Source organism: Mus caroli, unplaced genomic scaffold, assembly GCF_978045245.1.
Source record: "Mus caroli unplaced genomic scaffold, Mus_caroli_1 scaffold_13, whole genome shotgun sequence".
Lineage (NCBI taxonomy): Eukaryota > Metazoa > Chordata > Mammalia > Rodentia > Muridae > Mus > Mus caroli.
In genome coordinates, this window is record NW_028227268.1 from 38,775,295 (window position 1) to 38,793,207 (window position 17,913).

A 17,913-nucleotide genomic window follows, 5' to 3' on the forward strand; every position below is an offset into this window, starting at 1 on the left:
CACAAAGACATCAGAATTTTTTAACAACCTAAACTGGACAGGTTCTGAGACTATTATAACCCTAATAGGCTATTAATAACCAGATAAATGCTGGATTGCTTGCCAACTGAGCCTTGATCTGTTCCATGTTTGTCTTCAATGTGAGTTTCTTTTGGCCAGTTGCTAATGGTTCTTCCTCATGGTCCATCCTGCCTCATGGCAACCTCCTTCTTGGCCTACCTTTTTCCTTCTCTTGAGGTCCCTATCTGTGACCCCCCCGTACTCAATCTCAAGTCCCACTTTTCTCTCTCTCCTGCTCAGTCACAGGCTATAGCCTTTTATTTTCAAGTCAGAGATAATTCAGGAGCATTCTTCACAGCACATTGGTGAATAGAATGACCATATCCATCTGCAACCCCATCTGGGGCACAGAATTCAGCATCTGAATACACAGTGCACAAGACCAACCTCAACAGAAAGGTGCTAGGGAGAATGGGCGCAGGAGGGAGAGCCAAATTAAAGAGGAGCTGCCAACCAGTCTTTTGGGGGTGCAGAGCAGGTCAATGTTCCAGTATCAGAGAGCAAGCACAGGACATATTATTCTGATAGCATGCAGGAGAAGTGAGCACTGTGTCTATCAGTAGAGAGACTGATGGCATCCTCATGGTGTTGAGAAACCAGAGTGGTCCTGCCACACCCACCTGCCATGGCCTAGCTATGAGGCTCCTGTGTCTAGGGGGATGAGGCCCAGGTTTTCTGAGTTAATGCTCATGGCTAAATGATGGCTACACACACTTTTTTTTTTTTTTTTTTTTTAGACTGACAAGATGCTTGAGGAGTGGACTTGTCATCTACAATTCCACTTTCCTGACCATGGAGAAGGAGAAAGTGTGAAACAGAAGAGAGGATCTCCTTGTCATGGCTCCGCAGTGCTGGAGTGCTGCCTTCCTAAGGTATCTGTGATTTTCCTTTACACGGTTAAAGAGATGACCACGTAGAAGCCAGAACATATCAAACACACAATGCGTCAGGGCTAAATGTCTAATCTGCTTCTCAATTTCTGATTCATTGCTTCCATCCAGGTGACAGCAATACGACTAAAGAGAAGAGAGGGAAGCCACAGCTTTCCTTGCATCCGAGCTCCCATGGGGTCATGATGGATGGAGTTGGATGATAAAGGTTTCTATTAGGTTCCAAGAACTTAGTGTCTTTCCCAACACCTCAACCATTTCTAAACTCTTTCTGTGGGGAGGGGAGATCTTCTCTCCTGCCTCAATCCTTGGCCATCTCCTCATTTTTCTTTTGTAAATCCCTTTATTTCAATGGTTTGTGTGGTTAGGGCAAAGTGAGCCCAGTTTGGTAACACATTCACAGCACACATGACACAGTGGGGAGAATATTCTAGGGTTTAAGTACAGTGGGTTTTTTGTTCTTATCTTTCCAGACTTAGAGCTATTCTGTGGCTTCCCTATTCAGTGGCAGCTGCTGAGGGTGGTGGTGTGCCATAGCCTGGAAATAAAGGGGCCAGGGCTCAGCAGGGCATTTCAGATTAGGCTTGGTTAAATTAGACACCAGCAGGACTTTTTGAGAAAGAAAGGGTTTTTGTTTTGTTTTTGTTTTTGTTTGTTTTTTAAATCTGGGAAGCATAAGATTTAGCTGAGTAAAGGCACAGGAAGGATGCAGGATGTCGGGAAAGATGCAGATGTCAGGAAGGATGCAGGGTGTGAGCCAGCTTTCATCCCAGAAAAAGGGGGAAAGCTTCCAGGTAATGAGGAATAGAGGGAGTTACTGGAACAACACCCTCAGAGTGCTTCATTTATAAATCCTCTGACTTCTCCCTGCAATGGCAGGGCTGAGTGGATGCCAAAGAAACCTATGGTTTACACAACTTAACATCTGAACTCTCTGACATTTCATGAAGACATGCACTGATTCCAGATACCAATAATAAGGAAATATTTGAAAAACTTAAACATTGTATGGTGGAAAGTAAAACACACTTCTCTCTCTCTCTCTCTCTCTCTCCCCCTCTCTCTCTCTCTCCCTCTCTGTTTGTGTGTGTGTGTGTTTATGTGTGTGCGTGTGTGTCTTCGTGCCTACATTTACAAATACATTATTTGGAATGAGTATGGATAAATATGTATTCACTGAGAGATTCAAATGTTAACCACATCCAAAGGTTCTCATACTTGAAAATGATGGCTCTGAGACAGATCTTTCCCTTGAGAAGGGCAGTCACAAGGATGCAGCTAGATTTCTGCTGCATTTTTAGTAACCACATGATTGGGGAAACCATTGGTCTTGGCCAATCACTAGGTGGTAGTTCTGTAATGTTTAAGTAGGAGGTAGTTCATGTCATTATATCTAGTGTATGTAACTTAATAAAAATGTGTTTTTTAAAAACAAAATCTCAATTTTTTATTTTTCTGATGAAGACTTGGGAGCCAGATCTTGGGGTGAAAGCCTGCTAGCTCAGAGAGGCAGAGGAGGCACTCAGCTGACCTTCTGCCACAGCTGATGTCCCAAAAGGAAAAGTCTCCTTCTCCACACCATCTCCAAAGCCCCTCAAATTAATGTCCCCCCATCCTACTCCCTGTGCATCTCTCTATCCTTTCTCCTGACTCATCTCACTCTCTGTGGTGTTTTTCCTATGTTCACTCCCTGTCACCTGGCTACTTGCTCTGTCTCTTGACCTATGGTTGACTTTACTTAATCCTGTTTACAATATTTAAGCAGGAAGCTTTTGGATTAAAGATATTTGTAGCATTGAGCCACAGCACAAGTAGAAACAGTTTTTTTTCCAGTAAATAATACAACCTCAAGGTTCATAATGTGGCTAACTGTTCTGCAACATTTCCTCTTTTTGTCTAAATAAAAAGAAAAGATTCAGCTATAATGCAGTAAAACTATTTACAAAAATGAATCGACTTCTGCCAAGCTTTCCACAATGTCTCGGTTGGTTGTATTTGGCAGTCTTAGCATTAAGTACTATGAGTTAAAAGTTCTGTAAAATGTTCATGTCCATCTCATATGAACTCAGCATTTAACAAGCTGATTGATAAATAGATGAGTGGATTAGAAATATGGCAGATATTGGATCTCATGTTTATGATGCTACTCTGATAGGTGAAGTAATTTCTAAAAGTTTTAAGAAAAATCAAACTGTCAGCTATTTTAACTGTGGTAAACAAGGTCATTTGAAAAGGGAGTGTAGACAAGGTATTCCTAAAAACAATGTTTTTTGTTTTTTGTCTTGTTTTATTTTTCTTTTTTCTAGAGATAATACAAAAAGAAGCCTTCTGGAGTATGCAGAAGGTGTGGCAAAGGCTGGCACCAGACTAATGAATGCAGACCAACAAGGGACAGACAAGGTAACTTTTTGCCATCAGGAGACACCCTAAGAGGCCTCCCAAAGACCCTTATATCAAACTCTATTTAATTGTTTTCTGTCAGCAATTAAAAGATTTAATGACTGTTGTTTAAAACAAAACAACACTGCTCTGGATGTCATAAGAACAGAACAGCTTCAGGAGATAAAACAGCTTCAGGAGAGACCAGAAAACAAGTATTTTAGCAAACATATATAAATTATTAGAGACCAAAGCTAAAAATATAAATGAATGTCATTGAAATTGAAGGTTTAGTAGACACAGGAGCAGATGTAAAAATAATTTCACTCAAATCTTGGCATGCAGATTAACCTGTTCTGGAGATAAATATTCTTAGATTGTCATCTTAGAGGCTTAATGCTGAATAAGCTCAGCCTTTCTACTTTTTTCCCTCAACTCTTGGGGTGAAAGCCTGCTAGCTCAGAGAGGCAGAGGAGGCACTCAGCTGACCTTCTGCCACAGCTGATGTCCCAAAGAAAAAGTCTCCTTCTCCACACCATCTCAAAAGCCCCTCAAATTGAATAGCATTGTTCAACTCAGCAGTTCTGGCTCAAACTCCTGTCCAAGCTGACTGATTCAATCTGGCTCCTCTCAGCTTCTCACTGCATTGCTTTCCCTGCCTCAAACTAACTCTGGCAATTTTTTCTAATCCTTTGTTTCCTTCTCATTCTCTAGCTCATTCTGTCTTCACCTGCAACCTGTCAACCGGTCTCTGTAAAACTGTCCCGGTAAAAGTGCCTCCTTCTCCCTTGACCCCCACTGCTCTCTTAAGTAGCCCCTATTTCCTGTGCTGTTCTCATGATTCATTCTTTAATACCTTTCTATGATTTATCATTTTGTCTGCTTGTCAATTAGATGTCACTTTCAAACATGGGTGCGTCCTTGTAAAAACTAACTTTACCTTCATTGTTTGGGATTAAAGGGGTGCATAGGCATATCTTTTTCACAACATGCTTTACATACATAAAAAGGGTTCAACCTCTCTCCTCGCCCACCGTCTACCAGGTGTAGGTAGATAGAGAGGCACGGAGTGGTTATTAGGATACGGTGGAAATGCACCTGTTTAGAAATAGCTCTTTAGGGCAATTCCAATCTTCGTTGTTCTCAGTCTGGCCCAGTCACAAACACTAAACACGAATCAGCAGCTACAGTCCAATCCACTCGGCAGACACCACACTTGAACCAGCAAGGTCAGTTCGATCCAGGAGAAACTGTGAGGCTCGCCAATTGGCCCAAGTTGGAAGAAGCAACAAGAAACTGCAGGAATCCCACAAGAAGTTCTTTGACAAGTTTCTCTCTATGAAGTCTCCACAAGCTAAGCTCAGTGATACAGTCTAAGTGAACCAATACAGTGTTGTCAGTGAAGTCTAGTGAGGCAGAGCAAAGCAAACCAATGCTCTAGCTCCCCCTGTCTGTGGATTCATATTTATATTCTTTCTAAACATCATGTGTCCTTTCATGTGTTTGCTATAGCAAAACATCCTTTTCTCCTGTATCAGCTTTAGCAAAACATTCTCTCACATGTCTGCCCCAGCAAAACATCATTATAACCTAACTGAATCTCCAAAGAAAACACAATTTTCCACTTTAGGTGTGTAATAAGGGCATGTCTGTATTCCAGCCAGTAGGATTAAAGGTGTGTCTTCATAGCTAGATTACACAGACCTACAAGGCCTTTGGATGTGATCCCTTGCCAGAACAGCCACTTTATTAGATTAAAATTTCTCTATAGAAATGAAACCTACATTACCATGTCTTTCATCTAGATAAAACTTACATATAATGTTATAATATAACTATACATTATATTATATAGTTACGGTATTATGATTGAATTATTCTTGTGGAAAAAAAGAGGAGTCAGGTGTCTGTGGGGTAATCAGAATCCTTCCTTAAGCCTCAAAGTTAGATACATTGTTTTAATTAGATGATATAGGCCAGGACCTTATGAATGGATGGTGAGATGGAAGAAGATCAAGAGTTCAAAGTCATCCTCAGCTACATAGAAAAGTAATAAATACATTTGAGGCCAGCCTGGGATGCGTGAAGCTCAGCCTCACTATCCCCACACCCCAAAAGAAAAAGATGACGCCCTTAATAAATTATTTTGTGGGCATCATGAAAAAAGTGTATGGTTCTGTAACCACAACCTTTAGCTAGTGGACTAGTTCTCTGTTGAAAGGCTACATATAACATCTTCCTGTCCCAGGGAAATGTCTACCTATGAGGGTTACAGTAATTCTGGAACACACCTCAAAGGAGCACCACTGCTTCTCACAGGCATCTGCCCCCGTCTCCCAGGAGACATATTCTCATCCCAAAGGACGATGGGAAAGCTCTACTCGATGTATCACAGTACTATCAACATCAATAGAAACACGTGTTTCCCCGAGATTAAAGACATTAAAGACCAAAGAAGTAAATCTCACAAAGTATCTAGTACAGAGCCTGGAACATAAGTGTTTCCTTTGTAAAAGTACACTCAATAAAGTTCTTACTTTTAAATACAGTGACTGGAAACCGTCTGTGACCCAACATTTGCTTCTTGGTTTGATAATATTTATAATTATTTATAATTACACTTTCATTTCTAAGAATTCACAGGATTCATCTCCCCAGAATGTAGTAGTTTTATATTGTTGGGGTTCAGGAATCACCACACAAACCCTGTGGACATTGATCTTAGTTAAGCAAGAATTGTTTATTGAACACTCTCCCCAAGACTGATCGAACAGGGCCACAAAAAGGACTTGGAGCCCAAATGTGGCATCAGCCTGTGTGGTGGATTTGGTTTAACATTTCTATTATGTTAATTGGGTTCCCCAAAGTGTACGAGATTCTGCATGTAAGACGCTGAGGGTCCTTGTCCCCAATTGGCTTTGATTGGTGGTAGCCAATGGCTGGGCAGGGAGACAGAGGCAGATTTGCAGGCAAGGAGACCGAGAGAAAAAAAAGAGAATAGTTATGCTGGGAAAGGAATAAGATCCAGGTTTGAGAGTTGCAGAAGAGAGAGCATACCAATCATGTAAGAGCCAGAGAAGAATGACCCGGGGGGCTCTCCAACTGGGTCTAGGGGAGCAAAGATGGAATATATGTTTTAGTAAGTAATAACTCCGGAGTATGTGTGTGTGGGGCATTAGCAATGTGAAAGTCTGGGAGTGGCCCAGCCATTGAGCTGATTAAGGCATTTTAAATATAAGGCTGCATGTGTGTCTTTCATTCAGGAATCCAGAGCATTGGGGGCGGGGCAGGTATCGAGGAACTCATGCTGTCAACACTGGGGAGAATAGAGCAGATTAATCAACGAATGCAACAGATCTGTCCTCAGGGCAGGCTTTTTATAGGGAAAACCAGGGTCAAAAGTTGAAAGGCAAGCAGTGAAGTCATACAACATTTTTGTCTAACTAGACAATCAGCTAACTTTTGAGCTGATTGGTCCTAGACTATGTGGTAAGAGGGGAGGTGCAGGCAGTGAACCCGGAGTTCCAGTACATTGAGATAATGGAGTAAAAATGATTCAACAATAACTTTTTGGCTTATTAGTAGCATTCTTCAGTATCAGCTATAGATAATAACTTCTGGAAAGTGGAGTCTGAGAACCCAAACTTCATTTCACCTTAGGAACAAAATAGAGACTCAGTACAAAATGGCTACAGTTGTGTTAAAAGGAGCAGGCCTCAACAACATGATGTTCACTACAGCAGTCAGCACAATAGCAAAATGTCAAGCAAATGACATGGCCATAGGTGGTTATTGGTTAAGTGAATTACAGTAAATCCATTCACTGAACTCATAAAATCCCCAAAGAATAAGGTTTATGCATAGTCTGGGCAAGGTGGAGCACACCTTTAACCCCAGCACTCAGGAGGCAGAGGCAGGTGGATCTCTGTGAGTTTGAGGCCAGCCTGGTCTACAGAGTGAGTTCCAGGCCAGGAAGACCCTGTCTCAAAAAACAACAAAAACAAAAAACCCATAAAAACCGGCATTTATTTAGTGTTGACACAAAATATGCTTATCAGCAATGCTAAATAGCAACAATATAAAATGTTACACATAATAGAATATATCACATTATAGAGTATGCTAACTTATGGATGGGGACAACAGTGGAAGTCTGGTGTTAGTGTTTACATTTCCTAGGCAGACTTTGTCTTCCCTACTCATTCTCACCTCACCTCAGTCCCCTCACCTGTAAAATAATGACACTGGCAACGTTGCAGGGAAGTTCTGAGGTTTAAAAGCAATCATTGGAAGATGCCAAGAGGAAGTACAGTCTTAGAACTTGATGGTGAGCAGAAGTGTGGTGGCTCATGCCGGTAATGCCAGCTTGTGGGAAGTGAGCGAAGGAGGGTTGTTGTGACTCTGAGACGAGCCTGGGCTACAGAATGACTCAACAAATTACCGTCTTACTAAGTCTTCTTACAATGGCCATGAGTCCTTTAGGGAAAGTAGTGTAATGCATGAGGTTTTGTATCCCTTAAAACCACCTCAGAGTACAGAACAACTTCACACTACCGTTCCTCAAACCTGTTGTGGCCAGCAAAACTATTTCCCTTTTTCCAGTATCACTGGGTCATTGGCATAGTGTATTGTGTGGGTTTTCTAACATTTCTTACCTTATAAAAGGTCCTATGAGTCAGGTTTATTAGGCATTAAAACTCATAAATGTGTCAGGGTCACCGTGCCATGGCTTTGCATGGAGGACTGTCAGTGAGCCTTGTATTAGTCTGTTTTCTGTTGCTATAGCAACATACCTGAAGCTGGACAATTCTCTTTTTTAAAAGGTATATTTGGCTTATGATTTTAGAAGCAGAAGGTTAGGTATGACTTGTCAGCTTCTGGGGAGTGCTCTCTTGTTACATCAAAACAGAGCAGATAGCAGTCCTGGTTCGGAGCACACGTAGAGAGGAGAGATCACACAGTGTTTCAGGTAAGAGAGAGATCAGGAAAACCTGGGCACATACATTTATAACAACCCATTTTAGACAGGCGATTTTAACTGACCCCAAAAGACTCAGCCCTCCGATGAGACAGACATTATGGGCGTGGGACTCCAATCACCTAGCTAACATCCATTATTTCCCTTTCCCATGCCAATGACATCACACTGGGGACCAAGATGGAAGCACAGGGACCTTTGGGAGACAGATGCCATCCAAACCTGTAGCAAGAAGCCCAAGGCAGAAGAGGAGGGGGCTGCAGGCTGGCTGGGATTTCATTTGAGATTCGCAACATTCGAAACATGGTGGGTTCTCTTCCTGTATGAGTAATACTCCCTCTTGATGAAGGATGTTTGCAGAGACAGGCCACTGTCACTTTTGTTTTCCTGTGAGTTCTCCCTACCATTATCCAAGACATTATTGTGTCATTTCTAGATAAATGGTTCACATTAAGACTCATCCATTTGTCATGAGATCACGATGAAATGGCTATCCTTGAAATTTTTTATTTTGTATTCAAAAGTTAAAATTATGCATGTGTCAATGTGTAGGTACGTGCATGTGAGTGTAGATACTCACAGCGCCCAGTAGGAAGCATCAGGTCCCCCGGAGCTGGAATTACAGGTGGTTATCAATGGCCCCAGGTGCTTGCTGGGAACTGAACTCAGGTTCTCTAAAAGTTCAATTCCTGTTCTGAAGAGAGGGCTCCCCTCTCCTGCACCAAAATAGGTATTCTTGACTCAAATGCATGGAAACTTAAGCTCTGGGAGCATTAGCAACTTACATGAAAGCAAAGAGCTATGAAAGGATGGGCAGAGCTTGTGAGTGAAGACTTCTAAGATTTAAAAAGAAACCTCTTCATATCTACCAAGCCTGTGGAGCTAGTGGCCATGCTTGCCCACAAGCCAGAGGAACGATGCCAGCCTGGGAATAACCCTTCCCCCCCCCCACACACACTCCTGGCTTCAGGAGTAGCTTTAGGTGCCTGACTGGGGAAAGAAGGGGGTTGCAGAGAAAGCCCAAGCATCCAGAGGGATGATACAGCGGGAAGAGTTTCTCTCCCTAGCTCCAGCCTTTGCACAGCAGAAGAAACGATACGGAGCAGATTGCTTCTGTGAGCCACTCACATCTGTGGTCACTGCTCAGGAATCCTGGGGGATTTTCCTCTTCCAGCTTTCTGTGCAGCTTAGTGGAAAGTGTAGAAAGAGATGGACATTGACTTCTTGTGAGGTGGCAGGGTTTGCAGGAAAGAGTTTTGGCTTTGGAAGCAAAGACGCCAGCTAGGCCATTCATAAACTTTTTGATTTAGGATACATGTGCCATATTTCTGAGACCCAACTTCTATGCATTTGAACTAAGGGTAGTGTTTGTTTAGAAATGCTCACACCTTTAATCCCAGCACTCGGGAGGCAGAGGCAGGCGGATTTCTGAGTTCGAGGCCAGCCTGGTCTACAAAGTGAGTGCCAGGACAGCCAGGGCTACACAGAGAAACCCTGTCTCGAAAAACCAAAAAAAAAAAAAAAAAAAAAAAAAAAAAAAAAAGAAATGCTGTGTTGTGAAGATTATGGGAAGAAAGGTGAACTTTGCTGGTATGCTCTCATTCTGCACTACATAGTATCAGCCTGCAGATGGCGCAATGGGTTCCATAACCACCTTTACTGTATTTTTTGCCCTTGAGACAAACCCCAGACTGCTTCCTCCAGACCAAGGGCCAGGACACTAATCTTTAGTGCAAATTGGCAGACTCAGGCATCACTAAGTGCAATTTGGAGGAAGCCATTAACTTAGTCCAGTCAAAGATTTGCGGAAACATTTAGTTTGTGAGAATTATTTGGTGGCTAAATATCAGAGAAGTTTAAGTGTCTGTGGGTCTAGAGTTAGTAGGTAGAATGGGTATAGCATTGACCACAATGACGTGTGTCCTTTGGGGGAGGGGTGGAACTTTGGAAATACATCCACAGCTAGGGAAGGCAGGGCAAATGGGCTGGCTATAGTCGGCCATGATGGGTGGGTCCTCTTCCTTCCCTACATCCCTGTGTTCTCTCGCACTGCTTCATCAGATGCTTATAAAGAGGAGAGCAGTTCAATTAAAAATGTCTGGGCCTTATAAGTCATAAAATTTTTAAAAATTCGTATTCTGTCGTTAAAACATTATTTACGCACTAATAAATCTAGCAAATTATCTGCTGAAAATTACATATTACAAAAAAAAATTAAGTGACTTAACAAATGGAGGCACATACCTTGATCAGAGTTAGAGGCGCTCCCATTTATGATGAGAAAATATTTTCCCCTGAATTGAACTATACAGTCAAAATATTGCAAAGGCTTTTAAAATGAAAAAAAAAATCATTCTGAATTTTACATGAGAATTCCAAAAGGCAATAAATAACCAGGATAGTTCTAGCTGGAGTCACAGGATTTAAGGTTCTCTCTATACAGACTTACAATGTGTTGTAAATGGATACACAGTAGCAACCGATCAAAGTGAGAGAAGCAACTATCTACATAAAGCAAGTCCCAGCAGCTCAAACTAATGTTAAAGAAAGAATGGCTGTAGGCATTGGTCTGGTTCTCCCTCCCAGCACCGTGCTCCCAGAAATAAGACTCAGCTGAAGATAGATTTACAAATGCCTTATGGTCATATAGCTAGGCTCTCGTCTAACTAGATCATAGCTTACTATAACCCAATTAACTCTGTCCCCATTTTGGCACATGGCTGGTTACCTATGTTCAGGTACCAGGTGCGTGTGTCTCCTCACACCTTCCCAGGTGAATCTTCCATCCTTATTCTATCCCAGAATTCTTTCTGTCTCCAGGATGTTCTACCTCCAATGTCCTGCCTAAGCCTGCCTTATCAGATTTATTCATGACAGGTGCCGCATCCATACATAATAAAATACAAGTTTTAGTACTTGAATTACTCACATAAACTAAAAGAAAACATGACACTTACTTCATGCCACTCCCAAAATCTGTCCCAAATAGGTCACAGGCCTAAATGTGAGGGATAAAATAAAAGCGTGGGAGATACCATGGGAAACACTTTATAAAATATATGGCTGTTTATAATAATAGGTCAATCAGATGGCATTAAAATTAAGGGATTTTTTTCATTCAGTGGCACAAGAGGGTGGATAGAAAAGGTATGCCAGATGAAATACAGTCTCCAACAAACTACTCATGTGTAGAATCCCTTACAAATCAATATAAAAATACAGGGAAATGGGCAAAAGTATTGAATAATCAGACACCTCACAAAGATGAAAATTTCAACCTTAAGTCTGGCAAGGTAGACTTGGCTGTATAGTGTTGACATAATTTTTGGCGCTTTGTTGGAGAATTCAAATAACAAACTTTAAAACACACAGACAACAAATCAGGAAGCAAGGTGTCTGTCTCTTCAAGTCCAACATATGAATGATCAGGGCTAGGGCAGACCCACAGACACTAGAGTGCCATAAATCAGCTTAGAAGCCAGGAAAGCATCGAGGTGACCATGTAGCGCCCCCTGGGGGTGGGGAGAGATACAGAGAGGGAGACAGACAGAGAGAGAGACAGACAGAGACAGAGACAGAGTAAGGAGAAGGAGGGGGAGGGAGGGAGAAAGGGAGGGAGAGAGAGAAGGAAAGAGGGAGAGGAAGTGGGAGGGAGGGAGAGAGAGACTGCAGGGGTCTACTAAGGACAGAAAAAATATAATTGCTGTAGAAATAAATCCACAGAATCATTTAAGCAAGCAGCCTATAACAATGGCTGTGTGGTCTGACAATCTAACCACAATAGAATTATCAGATGCCGTGGGGGAACATGTTGTTTTATTGCCAAACTAATCAGCAAAGTAAATGTGAGAAAACAAACCATATGAGGATTTTAAAACGCAGGTCAATGTGCATAAGCCGTTTCATACAATGCAAATTTTTCTCAATAATCCTGTTGGCATTTTAACACTCGGTCATCAAACTGATCCAGGAGATCACAAGCTATGACGGTAACAGGAATTGAGTAGGAATGAGATGAGGGCTGGAGGACCAGGATACTGTAGACTCTGCAGAAGCTCCACAGAGACACCGAGACTTGAAGGTCTTCCAAGCACAGCGCCAGTTCAGAGCTGAAGCCTTTGGAATACATTTTCTGGACCATCTTGGGCTTAGCAAGGTGTCGAGTTACAGAGTTCATCTCGTTGTTCTGTGTTAGTCAGAAAACCTAGAACTTCATCTGGCAACATGATGATGCTGTATTCTGACCTACATAGAACCCAGAGTGGTCCATGCTGAGGCAATGGAAAGAGCCTCTGAGAAGGCAGGGATGGACGGCTCCCAGCAGGAGTAAGTACAGACAAAAGACTATTACTTCCAACCAGCTCTTCTTGAACAGAGATGGAAAACAGGGAAGGAAGAAACTAGCCTTAGCTCATGTTAATAGTATTACTCATATTAAAATGCGAAGCTTGAATACAGGTCCATAGCCAGGCACTTTCTAGCATGGGTAAGGCTATCATGCTTCAATCCCCACCACTGTGGACTGGGGAGATGGCTCAGTAGTTAAGAGCACAGAGTGCTCTTCCAGAGGACCAGGGTTCAATTCCCAGTACCCACATGGCTGTAACTTCCAGAGGATCCGACACCCTCACATAGACATCCATGCAGGCAAAACACTAATGCACATGAAATCAAAATAAATAAAAGGAAGAAGAAAAAAATAACAGAGAAAAATTACACAAGTGTCTAGGCACAGTAGCATACACCTACATCTCAGCACTCAAGAGGCTGAGGCAAGAGAATCACAAGTTCAAGGACAGCCTGGGCTACATACAGAATAAACACAGAAGTGTGGGAAAATATGCACTGGGAGATGAGCAGTGAAGTTTCTCTGGGTGACGAGGCTGGTGAGATAACAGGAGCTAGTCCTTCACTCAGTGTTAGACATCTTTGGTTGTGGACTTGCTTTTCAACCATAAGTATGTATTTCGGGAAGATGAAAACAGAAAAGTCAAGAATGATCCAATTCAGTAGAGTTAGGGATAAGGGAAGAGAAAAGATTTTAATGATAAGACCTTATGCTATTCAAGTTTTATGATTTGAAGTGCAGTTTATAACAGAGCTAGGGGACGTGGGGTGAGCCTGGATTCTCAGTACTTGGGAGGCCTAGGCGAGAGGATCGCCACAAGTTTAAGACCAGCCTGAACCTGTGAGTTCCGCAGAGTAAGACACTGATCAAAATTAAAAAAAAAAAAAAGTTCACCATTGAGCTGGCTGTGGTGACTTAGCACCTTCAGGAGACTGAAAGAAGAGGATTGAAAGTTTAGAGCTAGCCTGGTCTACATAGCAAGACTGTCTTAGGAAAATTAAAAGTAAAGAAAAGTTCCTTTTCTGAAACCCAAAAGAGACCCTAGTCACTCCCTCCCCTGCAAGCTTTCCCTCCTGCAAGCACCCTGTTGAGCAGAACACTCCCATGAAGCTGAGCCTGCAGCTTTGGGAGATCTATTGTTTTACGATGTAAAACAGAGTTTTAAGTCAACAGAACTGAAATCTGCCTGTTGACTTGCATTACATACACAGTATTATGTAACTGGGTTTTGGCTTCATGAGCCCAACCCTGCCTTAAAAGTTCTGACAGAAACCTGCTCTGGATGCCTGGCCAATAAAGGCCCTTTACTGAATGGCCTGTGTCTTGCACAGGTACATCAATCATAATTGAGTACAAGCTTGGAGTGGTTGAGCAAGACCAAGCACAGGTTTTTACTGGGAGGAGAAAGTCTTCCAAAAGCTTCAGTTTAAACTCTAAACTTCAGCAAATACAACTCATGCAAATGAGCTGGCAAAAGGATGCGGTCTGCATTTCGATCAGCCACGTTATTGTTTAAACATGATCTGCATATGTAACAAGGATGCCATGATCTATCAAAGTGGGGGGATGTGTTTTCAATAAATGGTTCTGGAAAATCCCCAGGACTTCCACACATGAAAGAGTAAATGTGGATCCCTAAGCTCATCCTGTGAAAACTTCACTCAGTGGCTCGGTGGGGTGGCTCATGAGTAAGGTGTTGGCTATGCAACTCTGACAAACTGAGCTCAACCCAGAACCCAAGGCTCTCCCGAAGGTTCCTCTGACTTCCATGTGCGTGTAGCCTGTGTATGTGCACAGGCAAGCTACATAACCAATAAAAAAAAATAAAAGAAACAAAACAAGACAAATACCTCTCTCAAAATAAAGACTCTCAGAAGGACGTAGAGACATGGATCTTTGACCTTGGATTAAATACTCATTTTTAAAAAGTGGTGTAAAAAGCAGATAGAAGAAAAAAATAAATAAGTAAACTGGATTCCATCAAAATTAAAGACTTTCATGCATCAAAGGACCAAGAAAATGAGAGGTGGTTCATAGAATGGGAGAAAATCTTTACAAATCATAAATTTAAAAATGGACTGGGCTGGGTGTGGTGGTGCACACCTTTAATCCCAGCACTCGAGAGGTAGAAGCAGGTGGGTCTTTGTGAGTTTCGGGATAACCTCATCTACATAGTGAGTTCCAGGACAGCCAAGGCTATGTAGAGAGACCCAGTCTCTAAAAAACAAAAAAGACTGGAAATCAAAATAGGTAAAGAATTCCTGTGACTCAACAACAAAAAAAAAAGACACAATTTTTAAACAGCAAAGGAGTGTGAAAGATGCTTCTCCAAAGAAGATATTTATTTACATGGTTAATAATCACATAATCACATGGGATTTTGACTTTGCCAGGTATGTGTTGCATGCCTATGATCCTAGCACTCTGGGAGCTTGAGACAGAAGGAGGCCAAGTTCAAGGCCAGCCTGGGCAAATTTAGTGAGACTTTATCTCAAAATAAAAAGTAATATGGATCCTGAAGTGGCCACCTCCTGTAGTCAGGTGGGACTTCCGGAGAAGGGAGGGCCACACCAACCCACCCACAGAACCTTTGACCCCAAATTTGTCCTGCTTAGAAGATTTTCAGGGATCAAGATGGAGCAGAGATTGAGGGAACAGCCAATCAATGACTGACTCAACTTGAGAGCCACCCCAAGGGACGGAGCCAACCCCTGACACTCTTACTAATACTCGGCTCTGCTTGCAGACAGGAGCCTAGCACAACTGTCTCCCGAGAGGCTCTACCCAGCAGCAGATGGAAGCAGATGCAGAGACCCACAGCCAATCAATAGACAGAGCTCAGAGAGTCTTGTGGAACAGTGGGGGAAGGACTGAGAGAGCTGGAGGGGGTCAAAGGCACCACAAGAAGACCTACAGAGAAAACTAACCTGGGCCATGGGACTCACAGAGACTGAGCCACCAACCAAAAAGCTTGCATGAGCTGCACCTAGGCCCCTACACATTTGGAGCAGATGTACAGCTTGGTCTTCGTGTGGGTCCTTTAACAATTGGAGCAGTGGCTGCCTCTGACTCTGTTGCCTGCCTTTGGATCTGGGATGCTGGGCTCAGTGGGAGAGGATGCACTAAGTCCTGCTGTGACTTGATGTGCTAGGGTGGGCTGGTACCCATGGGAGTCCTCCTCTTTTTTGAGGAGAAAGGGAAAGGAAATGGGGAAGGGGAGTGTGAGAGTGGGACTGGGAGGAGGGGCGGGGCTTCATTCAGGATGTAAAGTGAATAAATAAATTAATGAATGAAAAAGAAGTAAAACAACAGCAACAACAAAAAGCCCTAAAACCAAAACCCAAAAAAACCCCAAGAGACCAGGGCTACTCCTCAGTGGTAGAGTGCTTGCCTAGATTTAGGCTCTGAGTACCAGGCTGGTCAGGTACCAGGCTGGTCAGGTACCAGGCTGGTCAGATGCTTTGATAGGTAAAGATGCTTGCCACTAAACCTGACCACCTGAGTTCAGTCTTCAGCCTCCACATGGTAGAAGGAGAGAACCAACTGCTGAAGTTTTCTTCTGACCTCCACTTATGTGCTACACAGTTAAGCAGACAATTAAAAACCAAAGCTAGGTAAGCCACAAATTTGATTCCAACGTGAAGAAACTAGGAGCCTCATCCACCGCCGATGGGAAAGTTTTGGAGACTCTTCAGAAAGAAGACATAGAGTTGTGATGTAACGGAGCAGCTGAGTTGAAAACACGTTCAGACCAAATTTGCTGCATGAACATCGGTGAGAGTATTTTGTAAAATTTACAAGGTGGGAATTGGCCCAAGTGCCCACCAACCAATGAATGTGCAGACTCCATATGGCACAAACATACAATGGACGTTATTTTTTCCCCTACAAAGAGTCAGGTTTTGGTAGATGTGGTAGACACAGGCGAACTATGAAAACACTGGGAGATGCCACACTTAGAAGACTAGATGTTATTTGACTCCATTATGTGAAATGCCCAGAGTAGGAAAGTGCTTCAGAATGGCAGCAATGAGGTTGGTTGCCAAGGGCAAAGGAAGGAAAAGAACATTTATGTCTTCCTAATACTTATGGAGGGTTTTTTGGTTGCTGTTGTTTTGTTTTTATTGTAGAATTGTTCTGTATCAGACAGTGCTGGCAGCTGCTGCAAATCGTAAATGCACACTATCATTTGTAACTATGTGAATTTATCTCGTTGAGCATATCACACAGCTGGAGATATCCAGAGAGTCTGGTTTAATGAATGTGACTCAAGAGAACGGGCACTGGGGTTCTTTAAAAACTTCCAGGTGAGTCTAAGGGATAGGCAGACATCCCCTGCTTGCTGAGAATGGAGTCTGACGGGGTGAGCATCCCTGGCTGGCAGTACTTCATGGGCATCACCACACCCTGCCAGTGGGAAAAGCAAAATCTGCTCTCGTGACTCTGAAGGGCAAGGGCAACTGGGCTCTCTGTGTCTTGAGCCTTCTGGCCCTTTGCCTAGGCACTTCCCTTTGCCAATTTTTATGGCTCGCCGGTTGCAGCTAAAAGTAAAAGCCATAAAAGGCATGGATACAATGGCTTTTCTGAGTTCTGCAAGTTCTTCTAGGAAATGTGAGCATGGGTGTAGGGGATCTCCCAGGTTTCACAAACAGGATGATGAGCGAACAGAGAACTCCTAAGACACTCATCGGCATGTGATGTAACAGAGCCCGCCCAGAGGATGTTCTCATCCATAGTCTGTGAGATGACATTGTGCAAATATCCGGAACTTAGAAACACAAACTCTGAAGATTCATTTTCCAATGGATAGTAGATATACAACAAATCATTCTTTACAACAAAGGTTCTCTCTCTCCCTCTCCCTCCCCCTCCCCTCCCCCTCCCTCTCCCCCCTCCCTCTCTCTTGGGGATGGTTGTTTTATCTTGAATTTGAGATGCTGCATTTGACTCAGTCAACCAAATTATTTTAAAAGACTGATTTTTGTTTCTGTGTATATGTATGTGTATGTGCACGTGTGTGTTGGCACTTTTCAAGACCTGTATGGGGTGTTAGGCTCACTAGAGCTGTAGTTATAGGTGGTTGTGTGCCATGTGTTTATGGATGTGGGTATCTCACAGTGTGTATGTGGAGGTCAAGAACAGCTTGCAAAGTTAGTTTCCACGTTCCATTGTGTGTATTTCACGGATTGAACTCAGCTCATCACCATCGGCAGCAAGCATCATTACCTGTTGACACATCACAGTGGACACAGATTTCC